This window comes from Sarcophilus harrisii, chromosome 2 (genome assembly GCF_902635505.1).
Source record: "Sarcophilus harrisii chromosome 2, mSarHar1.11, whole genome shotgun sequence".
Taxonomy (NCBI): Eukaryota; Metazoa; Chordata; class Mammalia; order Dasyuromorphia; family Dasyuridae; genus Sarcophilus; species Sarcophilus harrisii.
This window is the reverse complement of record NC_045427.1, coordinates 222,968,195-222,993,494: the sequence shown is the minus strand read 5'-3', so window position 1 is coordinate 222,993,494 and position 25,300 is coordinate 222,968,195. Positions and strand designations below refer to the sequence as shown.

Genomic DNA, 25,300 nt, shown 5'->3' with positions numbered 1-25,300 from the left:
TCATTTTCATTATTTTAGTTAATGTTTCAAAACAACCACTGAGAGGTAGGTGCTATTATCCACACTTTATAGTTGAGAAAATATAAGGCAGAAGGAAGTGAAATGACTTATCTAGATTCACATTATTATTAACTGTCTGAGCCTAGATACAACATTAGATCCAGAACCCTATCCAGTACAGCACCTAACTGCCTAAAATGAGCATGAATTAGTTAGGCCTTGAAAAGAAGAATGGAGATTTCTACTTATCAGCAAAGACTCACTACATGAGTCTTTAAAGACAAAGGGAAAAAAATGAAATGAACATAAGAGTGTTTTTTACAGGGAAAAGTGAAAAGACCAATCTCACTTGGTAGAGGTCAAGAGAGAACATATGATCAAATCAAAGTTAAAAGAGTAGGCTGAAATTGGATTGTGAAAAACTTTAAAAAGGGGCCCAAGAAAAGTTATGTGATCCAAAGCAGTGTTTAAGTATATGATTCTGACAACCATGTGCTGGATTAACTGAAGATGCTAAGAAAAAATGTGTAGACCATTTGTGAATGTTCGGGGAAGAGGGATATCAAGCTAAGTGTAAAATATTGTAATTATCAGACACTGTTGATCTATTGGGTAGTTTTGCTAAAATACAATGTCTTTTTTTTTCCCTTTTTAATTTTTGTTACTAAGCCATCTCACTAGGAAGGGGAAAGAGAAGGAGTATATTCAGAAATGAAGGTAATGTAAAAGAAAAAAAGATATTGATATTTTAAAAAATTAACCACAAAAAAAGAAGTTACTACACTAATCCAAGCATAAGGCTATAAGGGCCTTAAAACAATGTAGTTGCAATTAGAACAGAAGAAAAAAAAAGAGAGAGAGTTGAGAAAATGAGAAATGAAACTTGCATGACGGTAGGACAACAAAATAAAGAAACAATGCAAGGAATATGATAAAATTTCTAGTTTGGCTGACTGAGAATTTGTTTATTACTGTGTTTATTAGTTACCACAAAATTAGTGCTTAATATTATTAAAATGCTAGATGACTGAAAAATAGACTAAGCTACCAGTTAAGTCAATTATGAAAAATATAAATTACACTGTCAATAATCAAAACAACTCTCTTCCTGTCTTTCTGTCCCTACCCTGATATTTAAGGTTGGAGCAGACATCAGAATTAAGGCCATTTTATCATCTGGGGCATACAGAAATGGGAATAAGAAAAGAAAGTATTTGGGAAATACATCAGTTTGCATACAATGAATTAAGATAGTGGCAACAGAAGACAACTCATTACCTCATTTTTTAACCCACCTTTTTAAATCCTCTACCCTCAGTCCTACTCTACCCGTGGGCAATGACGCTGAGAAATTTTGAAGGCTGTGCTAAAAGAAAAACTCTGGCAGTCTAAGACTAACTATAGGTTCAGATTATTTTTTGAGAAATGAACTCTAAATATGGAGATGCTCATCACCATAACTTAGCCATCAAATGATTTTTTCTGCTCAAAGTTTTTTGTGATAGCAAATCATAAACATTAGCATCAACTAAAGCCTCAAAAGGTTACAATACATATCTGTAAATGGAGTACCTATACACAGATTAAATCTTAGTTCTTATAGTATTTCAGTGTAAAAGTTTATTTTTTAAAACTGCAATGTCTAACTCAAAAATAAAAACCAGGTAATATACCACGAAATACACATTTTTCCCCTAATGGAAAAACTTTTGACTTAAAAAAATACATATGTAAAGGGTTATTAGGTGATAAATTCAGGGGAAAAAAAAGTTTTGTTCTTTGACATTACAGTTGAGAAGTCTGTAGTCCTATGAGTTAACAAAGGCTATACAAAAGCAAAATTCAATTATCCAACTCACCATCCAAATGATGGTCAGCTAGGAATTTATTTGGTTCATCTCTGACAATGACTAAATGATTCTGCTGTGTATAGTATATTTTGACCTTGAAACAAGATACTGAAATTTTACTACTCCTATTTAAAAGGAAAGAGAGATTTTATCAATCACAGAGAATAACTCTTCCCATTCTGCTTTTTCCCTACCATATAAATAGAATACTGGTTATTGGACATAACAGTTACCCTTAGGAATTTGAAAGATATCTTCTGAAGAATTTATTTCCCACTCCCTCCCTCCCCATTTTACTATAAGTTAGCTGCTACTTAAAAGGTCCTGTATAGTACATCAGGTCATGGTTTTTAAGCACGGGTGTTCTTTTTGCAACAGCTCTGAGCCCTTGAAAGTGCTCAGAACAGATGGATGATCTGAACCTGTGGATGTCCCCACCTGTCTTAGCGAGCTGAAAGCTCAGTGGAGAGCAATTACAAGCAATATTAATGCCTTGGCAGAAGCTACCATAGTTTCTACAGTTAGTCCAATGCAAGACAGGAGTTACCTGAATAGCAAATTAGGCATATTAGACACCACTATCCCAATCCATTTGGTTTTTTTTCCCATAGGGAAAAAAAATTGCATAACTAAGGTTCCCTGAAAAGAATTTTAAAAGGGAGTTGGGTGATGGGCAGGAAAAGCAAGGTAACTATACAGTAGTCTCCAACAAACCTCCTAAGAATATACAATTTAACAAATTTTACACATGAAATCTTAGAAAAGGAGAAAGCTAATACACACACACACAGTTTTTCATTCTAAATTTCTAAAACAACTAATTTAAATGACATCTGAACCACATAAGAATGCAATGCAAAGCTCTACTGAATTTATGTTTCTAGAGTTGTTAGGGTTAATGAAATTCACGCTGGAATTGGCAAGCTGAAGAAAAAGAGGACATTTCCTCAAAATCCACATGACAGAAACATACCACAGTAATGGCCAATCAGCATGGGATGGGTGTGGCAGGAGAAGGCAAGAACAGAAACAGAGGCTAGCTGCAATATGTGAGGGGTGTGTTTGCCTATGAAAGGAAAAAAGAGGGAGGTAGCCTGGAACACAATCATGTTTATATCAAAAAAAAAAAAAAAAAAAGTGAATAACTAATAATAGCACCCATGCAAAAACTGAGAAGAGGTGATAAACGTATTTGCATATAAATATGTAATATTTATATAGCCATTTCCCTATAAGTTACTGGTGTTAAAAAGTTCATTTTATTAAGTTGACTGCTTGAAAGTTGGGGAGATAGGGAAGCAGAGAGATGAAGTTATAAATGGTGGGTGGTTTCCCAGGAAAGCCCAGAGAAGTCTATTTAATCCATAATGCAGCTAAAACACTGTACCTATGCCAAAAGGAAAAAAAAAAAAAAAAAAAAAAGGAAATATTCCAACATTACTGAACAAAACACCATAGCACAGAATAGAAGCAGCACTATATTTGTAAGCAGAAGACTGGGTTTAAACCCGGGCTCTGCTTTTAAACTGGATTCCATTATAATCCCAGCATTTTGCCTGTACTGTTCTAGATTTCATCATTGCTCACCAGAATCACATCATACTGCAAGATCACATGAATCCCAAAACTCAAATCTCCTCAGTACTCCTAGCTCCTACCTCCCCCCTCTGAATAGGCTTTCCAGGGCACCCATTTCACCATTTCCTATTTTGCTGCACTCCGACTAGACTCCATCATGTCCCAGTGCCAACTACTATCCACTCCCCAAGTAGATTCCTCTAGTCCTTTTGTGTGACTTGTATTTTTCCTTCAGGTTATAAATTCCAGGAGAGCTGCAAATGTGTTTCTTTTTCATATTCTTATCTTCTGTACTTAGCACAATGCTGGCACATAGGTGGCATACAATAAATGTTAACTGATTAACTAGATAGTTCTGTCCCTTCATTAGCTATGTGATCTTGGACCAACAGCTTGAAGAATCAGAAACTCAATCTCCTCATTTGTTAAATGTTTTCATTCAAGTTTCACAGGATAATTGGAATTTAAAGCTGGATTCAAGAAAACCTTAAACAATATAAGATATTTTTAAAAATTGGTTCAGATGGTGTCCTGAAGCTATTTACACTCTACTTACTTTCATAAATTAAGTATAATATAAAGAAGAGAATGATGATAGTCACAAAGAGAATTAAATTAAGTAAGAATCTGAAGGAAGAAATATCAAAGAGATTTTTTTAAAAGGATAAAAGGATCTGGTCCTAGATATCATCATCATTACAATGACAATAATAACAAAAATAGTAATAATCATAATACACTTATATACTGCTATGTGCTAGGCACGGTGTCAAATGCTTTCAATTACTACCTCATTTGATTCTCTCAACAATCCTGGAAGGTACATGCTATTAGTTTCCCTATCTCACAGTAAAGAAAATTGAGGCAAACAGGTTCAGTGGCTTCCCCAGTTATACTATGTATAACATAGTATAATGTCTGAGGCTAGATTTGAACTTGTCTTCCTAACTCCAAACCTAATGTTCATCCCGTCTCTCCACTGTGCCACTCAGCCGATTTTAAAAACTTTAGAACTTTAAAAAAATGGAGCTTCTGAAAAGGCAACTCTGAAATATGAATACTATTTGTTCTATCTCACAGAATCAAATCATAAAGTAGGAAATCAACTCATAAAATACTACATGTAAACTCCGTCTTACTAAGGAAATAACTCCTTGAATCTATGGATTTAGTTCATTTCTCCTAGGGACCTGAGACACACATAGATTAAGTGACATTCCATGGTCACACAGCTTAAGTCTCAGGCAAGATTTCAACCCCAATCAGTTTTCTCAATTTCAAACCCAATTCTATAATTGGGACAAGTCCAGGAATATGTCCCTTGAGAGGTAAGATAACTTAATTTTTTTTTATCATTATGACATAGTATGTGCTTAATAAATATTTGCAGATTCTTGCTCTTGAAGAAAAGTATACATAAAATATATACTTTATATAATATATAATAAAAAGTATATATAAAATAAATAGAAGTAGTTCTGAAAGGAATTTCACAATACTTTTAAAAATCTAACATATACTTTTATTTTTTCTCTGATATGAATGTAACTCTAGTAATACTTTTTTACTTAATCATGATTAGGACAAATTTTTAGCTCACAAATGGAAAAAGGCAGAGGAAGGTTAGAAGCTGGTGGTTTTTAAGTTCATGTTATTCTCAAGTTGAATAACTCACTATTCAAGGAATAATTATCAATTCTTAAATATTTACTGATAATCTATAAAAATGATTCTGCCAAGAATTTTAGATGTGAATATTGGAGGGGTTGTGGGAAAACTGGGACAACTAATACATTATTGGTAAAGTTGTGAACTAATCCAACTATTCTAGATAGCAATTTCGAACTATGACCAAAAGGCTATCAAACTGCATACCCTTTGATCCAGCAGAGTTTTCACTGGGCTTGTATCCTAATGAGATCATAAAGGAAGGAAAAGGATCCACTTGTGCAAAAATGTTTGTAGCAGCTCTTTTTGTAGTGGCAAGAAACTGAAAAATGAGTGGATGCCCATTAGTTGGGAAATGGCTAAGTACATAAAAATGTTATGGAATATAATTGTTCTGTAAGAAATGATCAGCAGGATGAATTTAAAGAGGCTCATTAAGACTTACATGAACTGACGCTAAGTGAAATGAGCAGAACCAGGGACAATCAACTTTGATGTACCTGGCTCTCATCAATAAGGAGGTGATTCAGACCAGTTCCAATGGTTAATGTGATGAATTGTGATGAAGAAAGCCATCTGCACCCAGAGAGAAGACAGTGGGAACTAAATCTGAATCACAAAATAGTATTTTCACTCTTTTTGTTGTTGTTTGCTTGCATTTTATTTTCTCTCTCATTTTTTTTTCCTTTTTGATCTGATTTTTCTTGTTCAGCATGATATTTGTGGAAATATGTATAGAGAAATTGCACATGTTTAATATATATTGGATCACTTGGCAACTGAGGGAGAGGGTGGAAGTAAGGGAAGGAAAAAAAATTAGAACACAAGGTTTTGTAAGAGTGATTGTCAAAAATTATCCATGTATATATTTTGAAAATAAAAAGCTATTTATAAAAAGAATTTTAGATGCATACAATTATCATGAGTATGTAACAGTGCCGGAACTTGTAGTAAATCAATTAATCCCTCAGTGTTCTCATCCAATAAAAAAAAGGATTATACTACAAATGTCAACTATTTTCAAAATAGAATTATGATGTTTTCATTTCTAAGGTGGTAAATATCAATGGACATAAACAAATGCTCTTTGAGGATTCCTCAATAATTTTTAAGAGTGTAAAGAGGTCCTGAGTCTAAAGAATTTGAAAAAAGACTTGATTACATGAATCTTAAGGCCCATTAAGTCCATCAAATTCTGAACCTATTATCTACTAAAGAAAGCATCTTTGTAGAGTGACAAGAACACAAGATTAAGATAGAGCCAGAGTACCTAGTGGGAATCTCAGCTCAAATACTCAGACTGCAGCTGTAGGCAAGATATTTTAACTTTCTGGACCTCAAGAGTTTTGTCATTTGTAAAAGGAATATCCTTGGAAGTTTCTTCCAGCTCTAAGTCCATGATCCAACATCACCTTGTTTACATGCAATTTTACTAAATAGCTTCTCTCTCTTAATCATTCTCCTCTTAAAGCAAGAATCTGGATTAACCAGAAATCCCCCATAAGTCAGGAGTTCAGTTTTCTATATACACAGTAGAAAAATGAACTCAGCTACAATCAGAATTCTCCAATTATAAAGTCATACCAGATTTCCTGGTATGGATCCAGGTCCAGATAATATCATACCTCAGGAGGGAAAAAAAATCATTTCTTTATTCTTTTCATGCAATTCAAGTTACTGTCACCACACAATGTGTATGCACACATAATGCCATCCTGACAAATTAGTAGAACATTCACTAAAGATTTTAGGCATTAAATGAGATCAACCAAATCATTTCCAATGGAGAGCAGTAATGAACTGAACCAGCTACACCCAGAGAAAGAACTCTGGGAGATAACTAAAAGCCATTACATTGAATTCCCAATCCCTATATTTATGCCCACCTGCATTTCTGATTTCCTTCACAAGCTAATTGTACAATATTTCAGAGTCTGATTCTTTTTGTACAGCAAAATAACGGTTTGGTCATGTATACTTATTGTGTATCTAATTTATATTTTAATATGTTTAACATCTACTGGTCATCCTGCCATCTGGGGGAGGGGGTGGGGGGCAAGAGGTGAAAAATTGGAACAAGAAGTTTGGCAATTGTTAATGCTGTAAAGTTACCCATACATATAACCTGTAAATAAAAGGCTATTAAATAAAAAAAAAGATTTTAGGCATTAAAAAAAAGATACTAGGCATACTTCAGTCTTCAGAACACATACTGAAATCATAGAAAATCTAAAACATTACTTAATTGTTCATCACAAGCAAAAGCTATAAGGGCAGAACTAAAACACCACCAAACTTTATGACTGCTAGTACTTGACAACATTACCAGAACAGATGATAAAGGTCAATGAATATAATGAATGTGTTTTGCTTTTACAGCAGCAAATAAGAAGAGGCAGACAATCTAATATTAATCACATTAACTTCATTGTTTCTTCAATATTACTAGTGATATTGCTCCTGAATACTTCCTACCTCCTCAGTACTCAACTAAAATTACAGAAAAAAACAAGTCTTCAGAAGTAGCTAAACCTGATAATAACTAATGTCCAACACACATTAAAAAAAAAGTTCTTCCATAAACTTAATTTCATTTGTGAAATGTAGGGAAAGTTTCCATTAAAATTTTTTAAACAAATGTTAATAACCAATTTCAAGATAATTCATTATATCCTTTGTCAAAACTTAAGGAAAAAGACAGGCTTCTAAGACAATTAGCTATGATTCTCTAAGAAGCCTAATTTGAAAGGGGTATAGGAAGAAAAAATTTAAAAAGAGAATAAAAACTGATACTACTAAGACCCATATTAAGGTTACACTTTAAAAGGATGAGGTCCAAGTCTGTGATTATTAGATAGCCCACAACTATTGAAAAGCACTGTGCCTGACAGGTGTTGGCCTTAAAAGCCAAGAGAATTTCAGCTCAAGACCCACTTTGGACATGATAGCTTGCGTGACCCTGGACAAACCACTTACCACCCACCACCCCAGCCCCATACTCTAGGCAACTCTCAGCTAAAGACTTCAATCTACAAAAGATACAGTGGTAGAAGAAACATATCACTCACCTGGAAGTTCAGGATGACACTGATATCACAGGTCCCCCTCTTTATCCCTATCCCATCAGAGTTAAGAATTCTAAAATTACCCTAAGATTTGTTAAAATAACGATCACCAAGGAAACCTTAAAAAACTGTTCTCTAGTTCAGTGCAGATACCAAAAGAAAATAAGACCTTTTTTAAAATTCATATAGAAGAGGAAGAGGGAGAACAACAACTTAGGGTGATATACAGAAACTGGATATGGATGGTGAAATAAACTACCCAATCCATGTAGTTTGAATTAAAATGAAAACCCTAAATGAAGAGGCTATAAAGCTGATTATCCTCCTGATTTAAATAGTCATTGGGTAAATCAGAACACAATTAAATAAATGCCCCTGACTTCTCTGTTTAAGTGGTCAAATACAAAGAGCATTGGATTTAAAAGTAAGACTGGATATATAGGTCTCAGCAGTATAATTTACCAAACTCCATTTAAGCTCTCTGAACCTTCTTATTTGCAAATCAGGAGTAAGTAAACCATAAGTAAAAACTTTAAAAAAAAAAAAAAAAAAGATGTCTATACAAGTAAAATATAAGTACATCTTGAGTTAACAAGCACAAAAGTTGAACACAGATCAAACTGGATTATTAATGAAAATATAGATGCAATAATTAGTCATTTTATTCCCAAATTCTCTCCCCCAAAATGGATTTTAATTCATGACTACAAGAGAGAGGTCAGAGTGACACAGAAAACAAGATTTCTCCTAACGGGGAAATAAACATCAATTGATGATTTGTTAGAAATCATGAGTTATTTCTCTAAGTAGTCTACCAGTCATTATCTATGGATACCCAAAATCAAAAACATTTTTGGTCTAAAATTAACCAATTTTAACTGTACAATTAATAATTTTAGTGGTCAAAGTATAACGTAATATTTGGGGATGCACTAAACCTTCCAGTTTGCAAACTAGCATGTAAGGGGTAACATGTCTGACTTGCCTTATTTATAACATCGCTGCTTTAAAAAAAAAAAAAAAAAGCAAGTAAGTCACATGCTGATGCTTGTCCCGACTCTCTTTTCTCTTTCCTTCAAAAAGCTGCGTGGAACACTACCAGCTCATACAAAATGAGTACAGGAAAAGGGGGGTGGGGGTGAGAGGGAGTGGGAGAAGGAAAGGAAGACCGAAAGAAAAAAATAATAAGCTTGGGCTCCACCAGTGGAAGGCGTTCCACAAGAACTGCTACAGGGTCAAAAGTTTACAGTGGTTTCAATTTCACCTTTTAGCAGCCAATCAGAGAGCAGAGGCTGCACGGTGACCCTCAGGCGGCAAATGAACATTAACTCTTTAGATACCAAGGTTATAAACATTCTTTTTCTTTATAGCTTATGTTTTGCTTCTCGAATCCCAATATTCTCTCCTTTTGGAAAATGAAGGGGGAAAAGTAGACTAAAGTCACTTTTTCTTCAAAGTCATATTTTGCTAAGCTGTATATTTTCAAAAATAAGCACTGAAGGAATAAAAAATACCCATTTTTTTCCTTCTTTAAAGTTCAATTCAAATCAAACGTTTCTCAAGTACCACATGCTATATATATGATAGTTTCCCTTTGTCATTTCTAAGAGATGGAATGTTACTAATGCTAGTATCAAGACAAATAACATGCCTAAAGTCAACAAATTTGATTTATTTACAAAAAATTGTTATTTCTAAAAACAGAAAGAAAAGGTGCATTTTAAGACAACGCTTATAGCTTGTATGGTTTGGATGCATTTCTAGCAGAAAACTCCATCAATGCTGCAAATACTTAGGGTTTCTGATGACTTAAAAAAAAACTGGTTTCACTTCCTGTGCAAAATGTTAATCCAAACAAGTAAACTGGCTTGCTATTTTCATGTTCTGCAAAGACAAAAGTAATTACCTGAAATTTAGGCACGGCTGAAAAATGCTACCACAGTCTTCAAGAGTGCTTCATCTCCTTTGTAAATGTATTTGAGATCATCTACTTCTGTGGGGAAACAAATGTCCATAAGATCTGGAGGGACAGGCTCTGTTTGCCCCAGGGCACCATCCTGAAGAAGAGAAGGCTACTCTAAGTAAGAGTAGCCCAGAGACACGCCATCACCAATTGTGCAGAACTCTTCCCTGCTCCCTTCTGCACCACGGGCAAAACTCATATTGGAGTCAGTATGACTTCTTCCAATGATGGAAAGTTATCTCCACTATTGGATCCCATATCGCCTACCACAGTCTGAGCCAATAGCCACTGTTTCTTCTTTGCTCCCCCTACCCCAAATTTGCTCTAATCCCTAATTATAGATTTGACTTGAAGAAAGAAAAACTGGATGTAAGTCCCCAAAATGAGATTAACTCTGTCACAAACTTCCTCAACTATTGTTATCTGATTTTAGTCCTAGCCTTATCCTGAACTGCTCTCAAAGAGACCTTAAAAAATCATTTAGTCCACCCACCCTCATTTAACAGATGAAGAAAAATGAAGACTAGAGAGAGAGAAATGCACTGCCCCAGTCCACAAAGGCATTGAGCAGTAGAGCCAGAACTGAAACCTACTATTTTCTCCCATTCTCTCCACTAACTAATTCCAGCATTCTCTTCACTAAACAGCCGACTGAGTAAGTTCAACATTTCCTCTCAAGGGGCCACAATTTCCTCTTCTATGAATTAAGAAGATTGGTTTGAATTTCCTCTAAATTCTGCAATCATAATTTTTGCCCACTAACAATACCATTTCAAAACATATCTATCTTCGTTTATGATTGCTTTCCACTGTCTTTCCCTCCCCTCATGCATTTGCTTCATAGAAGCTAATACTTCAAAGTATTAAAAAGATTTTCCTTATTTTAATGAAAGCCTGGAGTGAATCCTTTGTTAATAGACAGTATTCGTACTTTTTGTCCACTGAGGAGCTTTTCTGCAGACTTAAAATGAGATATAACTATCCATAAATCAGTTTCTCCAACACAGTGTGTTGACTACACTCAAAAGTGAATTAATTGCTGGTAAGTAAGCAAAAGAAGACTACAATGCACTACAGAAAAAGTTGTATTACTCAAAAACTTGATGGTTTCAAAGGTAATGGCTGGCCCAGGATAGAATGCTGGGCCCAAAGTTAGAAGACCTGAGTTAAAAACCCTACCTCAAACACTAACAAGCTGTCTTACAAGTGGCAAAGTCACTTACTCTCTAGATTTGCCTACTTTTTCACAGCTGTGAAATGGGAATAATAACAGCATATATCTTGCAGTATAGTTGTGAGGATCAAATGAGGTATTTGTAAAATGTGTTTTAGCATAGTGCCTGGTTCATAATAGGTACTATAGCAACACATTCCCTTCTCTACACCTCTACGTAAGGAATATTTACACTAAAACTACATTCTTATCAATCAAAATGATCATTTCAATTCTAAAAAAGAATAAGTATAAAATAGCCAAAAATCTTCATTCAACATTTTTCAAAATTAATACAAGTGAGAGTCAAATTCTAGACACCATATTAATATATTGCTTCAAAAAGCCATTTTAAAGAGGAAGGGGTGGTGGAAAGAAGATGTATCTTAACCTTTTTTGTGTCATGGAATCTTCCTCTTCACTCTCAATCTAGTGAAACCTATGGACCCCTTCTCAGAATAATGTTTTTAAATACAAAGAATAAAATACTATTTTAAAAAAATAACTGTTTTCAAACAGTTATAAAAATATTTTTTAAATTCCAAGTTAAGAAAGCCTAAATCTAAGAAAATGATCCCACAGGGATCACTTTTTACAATTCAAATCTGTTGCCTTGCCACAGAAATTTAATTTCACATTATCCCAATACTTTTATAATATATTAACATGCATAAGAGAACATCAATTAACAATAAGTAGTGAGTGCTATGAATTTTTTAAAAAACATGTATCACAAAGGAGAGCATTGCTTATGCAGCAATTTCATTCTCAATAAGAATATGTTATTACATATCAATAACATGAGACTAATGATAAAACTACTGTTCACCAAAATTATTTTTATTGGTTTTGTTTTACACTTATTGTTTGAAAACTAAGCAAATTTTCTACCTAGCTATCTTCTATCAAGATTTCATTACTAAAATTATGATTTAAAATTATGTATGTTATCCAATAAAATGGCTACACATTTGAAAAGAAGTAGGTATTTTAACAAGCCTTCCTGATGCTTTCCTTATACACCGAAGTTGGAAGAGTCTTTCAATATATCTTCTTTTTACAAGATGGCCTCATTTTGAAAGAAAATGGATGCGATAAAATTTTACATCAAGTCAGCATGTTACCAAGAAGGTTTTTTTGTGTGTTCTGAATTTGATTAATACAAGCCAAGGTCACTTCCTGAAAGATGCCTACCACTGCAGCTGCAGGCAAACTAAGCTTCGGTGTGTTCTAAGGCGGGGGGAAGGGAATGGGTGTTGGCATTTAGTAACACTGAAAGGTCCTATAAATTCTGGTTACTATATAATGAAAAAACAAAATGCTCCCCAGGGCACCAGAAATATAAAAATTAAAAGATTCCTATTCTCCTGCAAATTTTTTAAAAGGCTAAATTATTAAAATATACCTAAGCTGTTTATTCAGAGAACACATTTCAAAAACATTCTTTCTGTAACACTATTAAATCATCTGTTTCATACTGTACAAATTATTAAATAGTATTTTTTTAAAAACTTAGCATTCAATGCCCCTACCTACCTTGCCATGCAGAATACCGATTTCAAATGAAATCTGTAAAGTAGGTGAATCACAAAAGATTCACAACATTAATTTTATCTAGAACTTAGAAAAGCATAACAGCCACTAACAATGAAAGTTCAATACACAAAACTAACCTTTCATAAGACTTAAATTTAATGTCCTTTGCCAGATAGTTCAATAAAAAGTCTATACAAGTCTGCCTTTATTGTACTCAAATGAGAATGTTAAATAATTAGAATATTTAACCAATAAGTAAAATTTCATAAAATATTCAACAAGGCACCAAATTTAGTTCAAATTTCAAGCACAGGAAACTTCTGTGCTTTTATTAATCCTCTATGCTCAATTCTTGAGTAAAGTGGAGGTTGTCTTTTCTGTGTTACATTTTTTTTTTCTACCCACAAATGCTTCCTGCCCCAATTTATGGTAGCAATCTGTAGAGATTCTCTCTCTATATGTTTCTATGTTGGGAATGTTGGGAAGTACTCTAAGTACTTCCCAAAAGAGTTTGGAATTCCATGGAGATTCTGTCAATGGAGCATTTTTGCTGATTTGTCAGGACATACAGTATCTAGAAAAAAAGAGCTTCCAAACTGTTAAAAGTCTGTAATACATATAACACAAAGCCTTATGATTTCTTATCTTTTCAGGATGTTCAAAATGCATTATCTTTTTCCAAAATAGCTTTTCAGGATATAATTTTGTCCCTCCCTTGTGCTTCCCACCCTCTTCTCATGCAGGTCCATCTAGTTATTTAAAGCAAGAAGAACATTTGATATGAGATATTTAGAAATTAGATGTTTTAGCTTGATTCTGGTTACATGTGGACCATTCCATTGCAATGACTGGCAAGAAAAGAAGTACTAATTTTTTGTAGAAGTCTTTATTTCGCAAATTGCTTTTAAATTATTTCACAGGAAATATAGCCATACTCAGAACAAGTTCCTAGGATCTTAAAAAAAAAAAAAAAACCCTAACACTATCACCACTCCCCAGCTTGCAACTGACCTCGTGGGGTACCTAGTGGACAGATTAAATTAGACCCTAAATCGAAAACCAGGGGAATAAGCTATCATAGGAATGAGGTTAGAAAGGGGGCCTATTTAAAAAGAATAAGAGAAAAAACTGCAATTCCTCTGCAATTTCACACATTTGATGAAGAACAAAAAGTGTTGTATTTGGATTTCCTCAGTTTTTTTCCCTCAATTGTTTCCTTCGGATTTTTTGAACTTTTAAGTACTAAACCATTGTTGCTACCAGGGATGTCACTGTAGTGATTACATACAATCATACAATCTTAGCATTTTTGAGGAAAACCAAGTTTGTTGCATAAATTATTAACATGCCCTCAGAATGCAAAGGTACAGAAAAGGAAAAGGGAATTAGGTATTCAAGCTCCAATCCCCCACCTAACTGCTTCTCAATCCCTTCCCTCTCCCACCCCCCCAATACAAAACTGGTTGATACATCGTCTCAAGAGACAAAGAGAGAAATGAAAACTACTGGCTTGGTCCAGGTACCCTGCTTAAATTCCCAAACTAAAACTGGAAGGCAAATAAATTTCTAAATTCAATATAATAAAACTGGAAGAAACCTTCAAGGTCATCTAATTCAACCCTCTTATTTTAGAGATAAGGAAACTGAGATCCAGAGAGGGCAAGGGACTATTATAGAAGCAGCCCAGATGTAATGAAAAGGCATATCTCCTCATACAGTTCTTTTCCTGTCCACCTGGCATCATTAAATGAAAGAGATATGGTACCCAAAAATAAAATGGGTTGAAAGATGAATGCCTAGGGGAAAATTTTAGTCAAGCAAAAGCAAAATAGATATAGCACCTGTCAAAGTGGTTTTAAAGGGACTAAAAATTTGGAGAATCACTGTTTTATCTTTAAAAAAAACCCTTTAAACATTCACAGAAGCTTTAAATAATGTCTTTTTAAGACCATTAAACCTTTGCTGTCATATCAAGCTACATCACTTGGATACAGTATTGCTAAGATCAAAAATTAAGACTATGTAAAAATACTTTAAAAAATATTTAAAATGTTATTAAAATGTCCAAATCTTAAATCTTTCATGTACCTATTTCTTTAAAAGCATACTAGACCTAGAGGGGGTCCATATGTGGAGTTTTACAAATGAAACACCTGTTTCCTGATCAGAAAAATGGTGAACTTTTCAATACCAAAGTGACTTCCAACACAAAAATTCCTTAACAAATAAGAGTAGAATAAACTAGTCTCCCTCCATCAGCCTAACGAACGAAAGCTTAGATTCCAAAGTCACTGTTTCTAGCCTTAAAAACAAGATTAGTATATCTTGTAAAAAGAACCATGCTTAAAGCAACTACACATTATGAAAACACAAAGATCTAACTACTTATAAGTCTTGAAGACCATCAATTTAACATCATATTTCATTTTTGTGGCAACTTGCTGATAAGACATTTACAATTGCTGATAAGGCACTTAGGGATTAAATCACATTTCCTCATGCCATACTTCAAATATTTCAAACTAAGTATTAATTGCATGCGTTTTTTCTTAACCCTTTAGGTATGTGATCATGTGATGAGCTTCTTTGGGTTCAGATGCTAATTACATTATAATTAGTATTATAGGTTTTATTTCACTATCAAATTGTAAAATCCTATAAAAAAGGGTTTTATCTTTATATACTCTTCAGTTCTAGATACACTAGCAACAACCAAGGAAAGCAATGGGCCTAAATAAAAGTAAACCAAGTAATTATACAAGAAAAGGTAAGATGAGTAGTCTCTTTCCCAATAGATTCATAATTAAATTTATAGCATCTTAGATTCCTGGAAAAGATCCTATAAATTCAAGGACCACCTAAATTTAGTTTTCACACATTATACAGCTTATCTTTTAATTGTGAAGTGACTTAAGATGGCAAAATGGTCATATTCATGAAGGGTCACTATTTTCAGAGTACTACAGAATATAATCATTATTATTTCTGATATCAGTCAATAACTTTTTAAAGAAGGAAATAATCTTAAAATGCTTACTTGTAGATTTCATCAGTCCTCTTTGATTTAAACACATTTTTCTTCAATAATAAATCAACTGTTAGCCTACTTTAAACTTAATTTAGTGTCTCTTGAAATTGTCACTGTCCATATATTGTTTACAAAACAAATCAAATGCAAAATTTAAGAATTTAAAGTATCCACTGAAAACCTATTCTGCTCATGCCCAAACATCACAGTAAGTTCCAAATGAATATATAACCAAGGCATAAAAGATCATAAACAAATTAGAGGAGAAATGAAGGAGATATCTTTTAAAAATAGTAAAGGTGACAGAGAAAGTGATCTGTTTTGGTATTATAAAGTTGAAAGGTTTCTGTTCAAAATCAATACAGTGAGGGTTAAAAATTTAGGAAACTGTTGACTTAGGGAAAAATATTTTCAGAAAATTTCTCTAATAAAGATTTGATAAATCCAAGATATATAGGGAACTGCACAAAGATAAAAGAATGAAAGCTATTCTACAATAGATGGACAGGAAGTGCTCAAAAGAATATAAGCTTTCAACAAGAATGTGGGGCAAGCAAAAGTAAAAATTGATCTAATTAAAAGAGATAAGGAAGGAAACTACATCCTGCTAAAGGGTAGCATAAACAACGAAGCAATATCAATATTAAACATATATGCACCAAGTGGTATGGCACTCAGCTTCCTAAAGGAGAAGTTAAGAGAGTTGCAAGAAGAAATAGACAACAAAACTGTAATAGTAGGAGATCTCAACCTTGCACTCTCAGAATTAGACAAATCAAACCACAAAACAAATAAGAAAGAAATTAAAGAAGTAAACAGAATATTAGAAAAATTAGGTATGTTGGATCTTTGGAGAAAATTGAATGGAGATAGAAGGAATATACTTTCTTCTCAGCAGTTCATGGAACCTATTCAAAAATTGACCATATATTAGGACATAAAGACCCTCAAAATTAAATGCAAGAAAGCAGAAATAGTAAATGCTTTCTTTTCAGATCATGATGCAATAAAAACTACATTCAACAAAAAATTAGGGGGAAATAGACCAGAAAGTAATTGGAAACTAAACAATCTCATCTTAAAGAATGATTGGGTGAAGCAGCAAATTATAGATACAATTAATAATTTCACTCAAGATAATGACAATGATGAGACATCATACCAAAATTTGTGGGATGCAGCCAAAGCGTAATAAGAGGGAATTTTATATCCTTAGAGGCTTACTTGAATAAAACAGAGAAAGAAAAGATTAATGAATTGGGCTTGCAACTAAAAAAACTAAAAAAAGACCAAATTAAAAACCCCAATCAAATACTAAATTGGAAATTCTAAAATTAAAAGGAGAAATTAAAAATATTGAAAGTAAAAAATCTATTGAACTAATTAATAAAACTAAGAGTTGGTTCTATGAAAAAGCCAATAAAATAGATAAGCCTTTGGTAAATCTGATTAGAAAAGGAGGAGGAAAATGAAATTAGTAGTCTTAAAAATGAAAAGGGAGAACTTTCCACCAAGGAAGAGGAAATTAGAGAAATAATAAGGAGTTATTTTGCTCAACTTTATGCCAATAAATTTGATAACCTAAGTGAAATGGATGACTACCTCCAAAAATATAGACTTCCCAGATTAACAGAGGAGGAAGTAAATTGCTTGAATAGTCCCATTTCAGAAAAAGAAATAGAACAGGCAATTAAACAACTCCCTAAGAAAAATCCCCAGGACCAGATGGATTTAATGTGAATTTTACCAAACATTTAAAGAACAATTGGCCCCTAATGCTATATAAATTATTTGATAAAATAGGGAATGAAGGAGTCCTACCAAATTCCTTCTATGACACAGACATGGTACTGATACCTAAACCACGTAGGCTGAAAACAGAGAAAGAAAATTATAGACCAATCTCCTAATGAATATTGATGCTAAAATCTTAAATAAGATATTAGCAAAAGACTACAGAAAATCATCCCAAGATAATACACTATGATCAAGTAGGATTTATACCAGGAATGCAGGGCTGGTTCAATATTAGGAAAACTATCAATATAATTGGCCATGTTAATAACCAAATTAACAAAACCATATGATCATCTCAATAGATGCAGAAAAAGCATTTGATAAAATCCAACATCCATTCCTATTAAAAACACTTGAGAGTATAGGAATAAATGGACTTTTCCTTAAAATAATCAGCAGCATCTATTTAAAACCATCAGTAAGCATCATATGTAATGGAGACAAACTGCAACCATTCCCAATAAGATCTGGAGTGAAACAAGGTTGCCCACTATCACCACTAATATTTAATATTGTATTAGAAACGCTAGCTATAGCAATAAGAGCTGAGAAAGAGATTAAAGGAATAAGAATAGGCAATGAGGAAGCCAAATTATCACTCTTTGCCGATGACATGATGGTATACTTAGAGAACCCCAGAGATTCTGCTAAAAAGTTATTAGAAATAATCCACAACTTTAGCAAAGTTGCTGGTTATAAAATAAACCCACATAAGTCATCAGCATTCTTATATATCACTAACAAAATCCAACAGTCAGAGTTACAAAGAGAAATTCCATTTAAAGTAACTACTGATAATATAAAATATTTAGGAATCTATCTGCCAAGGGAAAATCAGAAACTTTATGAGCAAAATTACAGACCACTTTTAACACAAATTAAGTCTGATCTAACCAATTGGAAAAATATTAAATGCTCTTGGATAGGGCGAGCAAATATAATAAAGATGACAATATTACCTAAACTAATCTATTTATTTAGCTATACCAATCAGACTCCCAAAAACTATTTTAATGACCTAGAAAAATAACAACAAAGTTCATATGGAAAACAAAAGGTCAAGAATTTCAAGGAATTAATGAAAAAAAATCAAATGATGGTGGCTTAGCTGTACCAGATCTAAAACTATACTATAGAGCAGCAGTTACCAAAACTATTTGGTATTGGCTAAGGAATAGATTAGTTGATCAGTGGAATAGATTAGGTTCAAGGGATAAAACAGTCAACAAATATAGCAACCTAGTCTTTGACAAACCCAAAGATCCCAGCTTTTGGGATAAGAACTTACTGTTTGATAAAAATTGCTGGGAAATTGGAAACTAATATGGCAGAAACTAGGCATTGATCCATACTTAACGCCGTACACCAAGATAAGGTCAAAATGGGTTCATGACCTAGGCATAAAGAATGAAATTATTAATAAATTAGAGGAACATAGGATAGTTTACCTCTCAGACCTGTGGAAGGGGAAGGTCTTTATGACCAAAGCAGAACTAGAGATCATTACTGATCACAAAATAGAAAATTTCGATTATACAAAAAGAAAAGTTTTGTACAAACAAAACTAATGCAGACAAGATTAGAAGGGAAGCAATAAACTGGGAAAATATTTTTACAGTCAAAGGTTCTGATAAAGGCCTCATTTCCAAAATATATAGAGAATTAACTCTAATTTATAAAAAATCAAGCCATTCTCCAATTGAAAATGGTCAAAGGATATGAACAGACAATTCTCAGATGAAGAAATTGAAACTATTTCTAGTCATATGAAAAGATGCTCCAAGTCATTATTAATCAGAGAAATGCAAATTAAGACAACTCTAAGATACTCACTACACACCTGTCAGATTGGCTAAGATGACAGGAAAAATAATGATGATTGTTAAGGGGATGTGGGAAAACTGGGACATTGATTCATTGTTGGTGGAGTTGTGAACTAATCCAACCATTTTGGAGAGTAGTTTGGAACTATGCTCAAAAGTTATCAAACTGTGCATACCCTTTGATCCAGCAGTGTTACTACTGGGATTATATCCCAAAGAGATTATAAAGAAGGGAAAGGGACCTGTATGTGCACGAATGTTTGTGGCAGCCCTTTTTGTAGTGGCTAGAAACTGGAAACTGAATGGATGTCCATCAGTTGGAGAATGGCTGAATAAATTGTGGTATATGAAAATTATGGAATATTACTGTTCTGTAAGAAATGACCAACAGGATGATTTCAGAAAGGCCTGGAGAGACTTACACGAACTGATGCTAAGTGAAATGAGCAGGACCAGGAGATCATTATATACTTCAACAACAATACTAGATGATGACCAGTCCTGATGGATCAGGCCATCCTCAGCAACGAGATCAACCAAATCATTTCTAATGGAGCAGTAATGAACTGAACTAGCTATACCCAGAAAAAGAACTCTGGGAGATGACTAAAAACCACTACATTGAATTCCCAGTCCCTATATTTATGCACACCTGCATCTTTGATTTCCTTCACAAGCTAATTGTACAATAATTCAGAATCTGATTCTTTTTGTACAGCAAAATAATGTTGTGGTCATGTATACTTATTGTGTATCTAAGTTATATTTTAATATATTTAACATCTACTGGTCATCCTGCCATTTAGGGGAGGGGGTGGGGGGGTGGGGTAAGAGGTGAAAAATTGGAACAAGAGGTTTGGCAATTGTTAATGCTGTAAAGTTACCCATGTATATATATCCTGTAAATTAAAGGCTATTAAATAAAAAAAAAAAAAAAAAAAAAAGAATGTGGGGAAAAAAATGCTCCAAATCACTAATAAGAGAAATGCAAATCAAAACAATTCTGAGATTCCTCCTTGCCTTCAGCATAGTGGCAAAGACAACAAAACTAAAAAATTAACACTGAAAGAATTATGCGAAAACAAGTATATTTATACATTTTGGTAGAGTCATGAAATAGTTCAATCATTCCTGAAAATAATTAGGAATTATGGGAAAAAAAGGATGAAAATGACCAAACTCTTTAACTCAGAAATCTCACTATGAGGCATATAATTCAAAGGAGAACATTGATAATAAAGATCTATATAAACCAAAATATTTATATCAGCGTTTTTTTTGTAATGGAAGAGAACTGGAAACAAAGCAGATGACCAATGAATGGGTAAGGCTAAACATGAATGTATTTGAACTGCAGAGAAGCATGAAAAAACTTCTAAGGACTTATAAAAAGTGAAATAAGAAGACCCAGACAACAATATACATAATGATTATGACAATATAAAAGGAAATAACAAGAACAAAGCAACTGAAACTTGAATGCTGTGAAATTATAGTGATCATGCATGACCCCCAAATAAAAGATATGAGAAGACAGTTAGCCCCTTTTTTCTTTAAAGAGATCAAGGATATATGTTGCTAGGCTATTTCAATTTCTTATTTAGTTAGGATAAATTGCTTTATTTTCTTCTTTTGCTCTCTTTGTTATAGGGGATTGCTTTTGAAGGGTAAAGGGTAACTCTTTACATTGGGAAATGTGGCTGGTATAAAAATGAAAGAATCCCAAAAAAGTGTTGGGTTTTTTTGGTTTGGGTTTTTTTTGTTTTGTTTTATTTTGTTTTTACATCTCATACCTAATCATTTTGTGATAGGCAAAATAACAGAGAAGTAAATGACAATGGATGGAAGGGCTATGGAACAGCAACAATGTAAATGCACTGCTGAGTACTTGTAGAGTGGTTCAATCCCCTCTACAAATCAATTTAATATTACACCCAACCACTAAAACAATGCATACCTTTTGACCCAGCTATACATCTACTCCCCAATGAGAATAAAGATAATGGGAACAAGCCTTGCTATAAAAATACTTATATCATCACTTTGTTGTAGCAAAGAACAGGAAATTATTGAATCAATCAACAAGCATTTACTAAGTACCTCCTATGGGCCAAACACTAAAACAATAAATACAATAAAGGAAATCATCTCTATTCACAAAGATCTTATATTCTAGTGAGACAGACAAATGTGCTTGTATATGTATATGTGTGTGTATATATATATATATAAATATATATATATGTCTATATACATATATATGTGCATGTTATAGACACATGTGTATTGTTTGTATACATATAGTTCTATGGGGGAGAATTAGCAAAGTTTCATGTAAAAAGTGACACCAAGTTTTTATTACATTCTAATCCTGAGGGACTTCAAAGGCACAAAAATAACAATTAGGATGCTGCATGCAAGAAATGTGAATTTTATACTAAAAGTAATAAGACACTAAATAGGGACATGACGGGTACATATCCTTACTTTAAAAAAGAAGACAGCAGCAGCATTATGTATGCTAGACTAGAGTGGAGAGCAATTTGAGACAAGAAGATCAATTACCTCAATAAACTGAGATGAAGGGTGATGAGGAGCTTAATTAAAATAGTATCTATAAGTAGAGAGAAGTTTGCTAGCACCAAAATGTAAGGTTCTGATTAGCTTTATGGAGGTCATAATAATGTCATCAAAATCTAGAAAGGAAAGAGTATCCAGGAAGAAAAGGATCAACAGTGTTATAGACAGAAGAATGGTCAAAAAGTTTAAGTACTAAGAAAAAGAGCAATCAGTTTCAGTAACTAAGAGATTGGTAACTTTGGAGTGAGTGGTCTAATCAAATAATGAGATCAAAAATCTGATTATCATAAGAAATTACAAAAGGGACAGATTTAGAGAAACCTGGGAAGCCGTTTAAAATAATATAAATCAAAATAAACAAAACCAAGAGAACAATTTATACACCTACAATATCAAAGGAAAATATCTGTGAAACACTTTTAAGACTAATGATCAATGCAATGGCCAATTATAATTTGAGAAGACTGATGTTGAATCAACCTTTCCACTTTTTGGCAGAGAGACGGAGAAGGAAAAAAGAAAAGGACAAAGAAAGAGCATTAGTGAAACATTTTTTTAAAAACATAGAAAAGTTAGAGCACGAGCCCTGAAGTCAGGAGGACCTAAGTTCAAATCTAGCCTCAGACACTTAACATTTCCTAGCTGTATAATCCTGGGCAAGTCACTTAACCCCAATTGCCTCAGCAAAAAGCCAAAAAAAAAAAAAAACCTAAGTTTGGAGGGAAAAAAAACATAGAAGAGTTTAGCAGTAGTATTGCTATATATAGTAATATATACCAAAAAAATAAGATTTATGCTTTCATGCACAATTTTCTATTTTTTCTGTACATGTTAAAATGTTTATAACAAAAAATTTTTAAAGGAAAATTTAATTAACTTGCTGTGAAGAAGCTATCAGGGAAAGAGTACATTTGATATTATGAACTATAAATTGATGAAGAATTGTATTAGTCCTAATACAAATCCTAAACAGAAACATGTCTCACACACATACAGACATACACACATCTGCCTGAGCATTAATTTGTATTAGTATCACATTCAATGTTTCTGTTGATTTGATTGAATTGATTAAATGGCTAACTTAAAAACACCATCTTCCACAAACCAACTCTGTTAACAATAGTTTATGGCTGTAAGAGCTCAGACTAGAAGAAAGCAGCCCCTGAACCAGATAGTTCCCAATGAGAACAAAAAATATAATTAGTGAATATTCAAAGAAATATATCTTGCCAAAGACATTTTCAACCACATTCACAGACAAATTTTTTAAAACCCCAACCTTCAAAACTGCATGTTTGAGGATGAAAAAGTCTTCACTCATAGTCACTAGTTCTCATAAGGAAGTATAATAAGCACAAAGGCAGCTCCTTTGTGCTTGGCATATGAGATATCAAAATATCTATTGAAATGACCTTAATTGTTCTCCCTCCCCACCTCAAATCTCTGCCCACTCCAAAACATCCTCTGTACAACTGCTAAAGTAATCTTACTTAATTACATATCATACTGTGTCACTGCCCCATTCAATATTTAAAGCTAATGGCTCCCAACTGCTTCTAAGATAAAATATAAACTCCTTTATTTGGCTTTTAAAAATCTTCAAAATTTCATGGGAACTAAAATTTTTAGTCCTCTTACACACTGCTCCTCTTGCCATACTCAACTGATTGATTTATTAATAATAAAACATACCGAAGTAAAGATTCAACTATATTTTAAGTGCTAATTTCAGTCCAACTTTGGCTGTGAGCAGGGAAAGAAGAAGTAGAAACTAGTTATTATCTAGTATTTTTATAGCACAATAAAGCAACTAAATACAACTATAATTTACACAGACCTATCAGGGAGGTAACTCAGTATCAGCCCATTTTAAAGATAAGGCAACAGAAAAACAAGAAGTTAAGTACCTTGTGTCAGAGGCAGCTAGCCTCAAACCAGGACAAGATTTATGAATCAAGAAAGGCCTACTTAGCCTTAGGAAGTCAGTCCTGTTCATTTTATAGAAGATTAAGAAAGTCATCAAGGCAAAGGAGTAAAAAGACTTATATAGCAGAGAACTTACTCTAATATTCAGGTTTTATGTTTAAAAAAAAAAGTATCTCTTAAAAATTGTAAAAGGGAAAAACACTCAAAAAGAAAGTATCTATTTTGGGCTACATTATAGCCAGATGGAGACATATATTAAGATCTCTATTCTATAACAAAAGCTAGAGTTAGAAATGGAAATTGTGTTGTCATTCAAAGACTGATAGTGATGACTCATCATAAGGCCATCAACTAAGAAGGAAGGAAGAGAAGAAAAATAAAGAAAACTGTTCAAAATTAAAAGCAGAGTTCAATGATGTGGAGCAAAGCATCTCCAAAAAGCAATTGTTTCAAATGCTTGCAACAGTCCCCCTCCCAAGATGAACCTAAAATGAACTTGCATCTTTTCAAATTACCTAATTAATAATCCACATTTTTCCTCATACCCACTGCCTTCTTAATGATATTTAATGTAATATTGATGGAAATCTTTCCTGCTCTACCACAAACCACATCATTTACATAAACCAGTTTAAGACTTTTTTAAAGACTTGATTTGATTAGAAAATTTCTTACAGTTCCTTTTAACCATGTCTTTTGATTTACTTTTTTTTTATTTAATTTGTTTGATAAGCAAATAAGAAACCAGTGTTCACATAAATTTATGAGAATCAACATTATAAAAATTAATTTATAGCTTCTGTATCATATCAAACTACCAAAGGGTTATTTTACAGAACTAAAAACAATTCATCTAGAATAAAAAGTCAATAATCTCAGGGGAAACAATGAAAAATTGAGGGGACCTCGCTCCAACTATTCTATAAAGTAATAATCAAAAAACTATTTGATGCTAGTTAAAAAAAACAAAAAGGTCTATAAATGGAAAAGATTAGGTACACAATTTTCCAGAAACAACTAAACATTGAAGAGTATTCAATAAACCCACAATAAACCCGAACTACTATAGTTAGGATTCATTCTTCAATAAACATTTCTGGGATACTCACTATTCAATAAACATTTCTAGGAGAGCTAAAAAACAGGATGCCAAAAATTAGTATTAGACAGACTTCTCGCAACATATAACACAAAAAGCTCCTAAGGGACATAAAATATAGAAATAGACATAGTTATAAACAAATTAGAGGAATAGGGAAAGAGACATTTT

At 33.1% G+C, this 25,300-nt stretch overlaps 1 protein-coding gene across 3 annotated transcripts in view; it reads right to left on the bottom strand.

Annotated features, from left to right (window-relative positions):
* The window catches only part of NCOA3 (nuclear receptor coactivator 3), a 201,851-nt gene that overhangs the window by 134,571 nt on the left and 41,980 nt on the right, over nt 1-25,300 (bottom strand). The gene's annotated exons all lie outside the window — the stretch shown is intronic.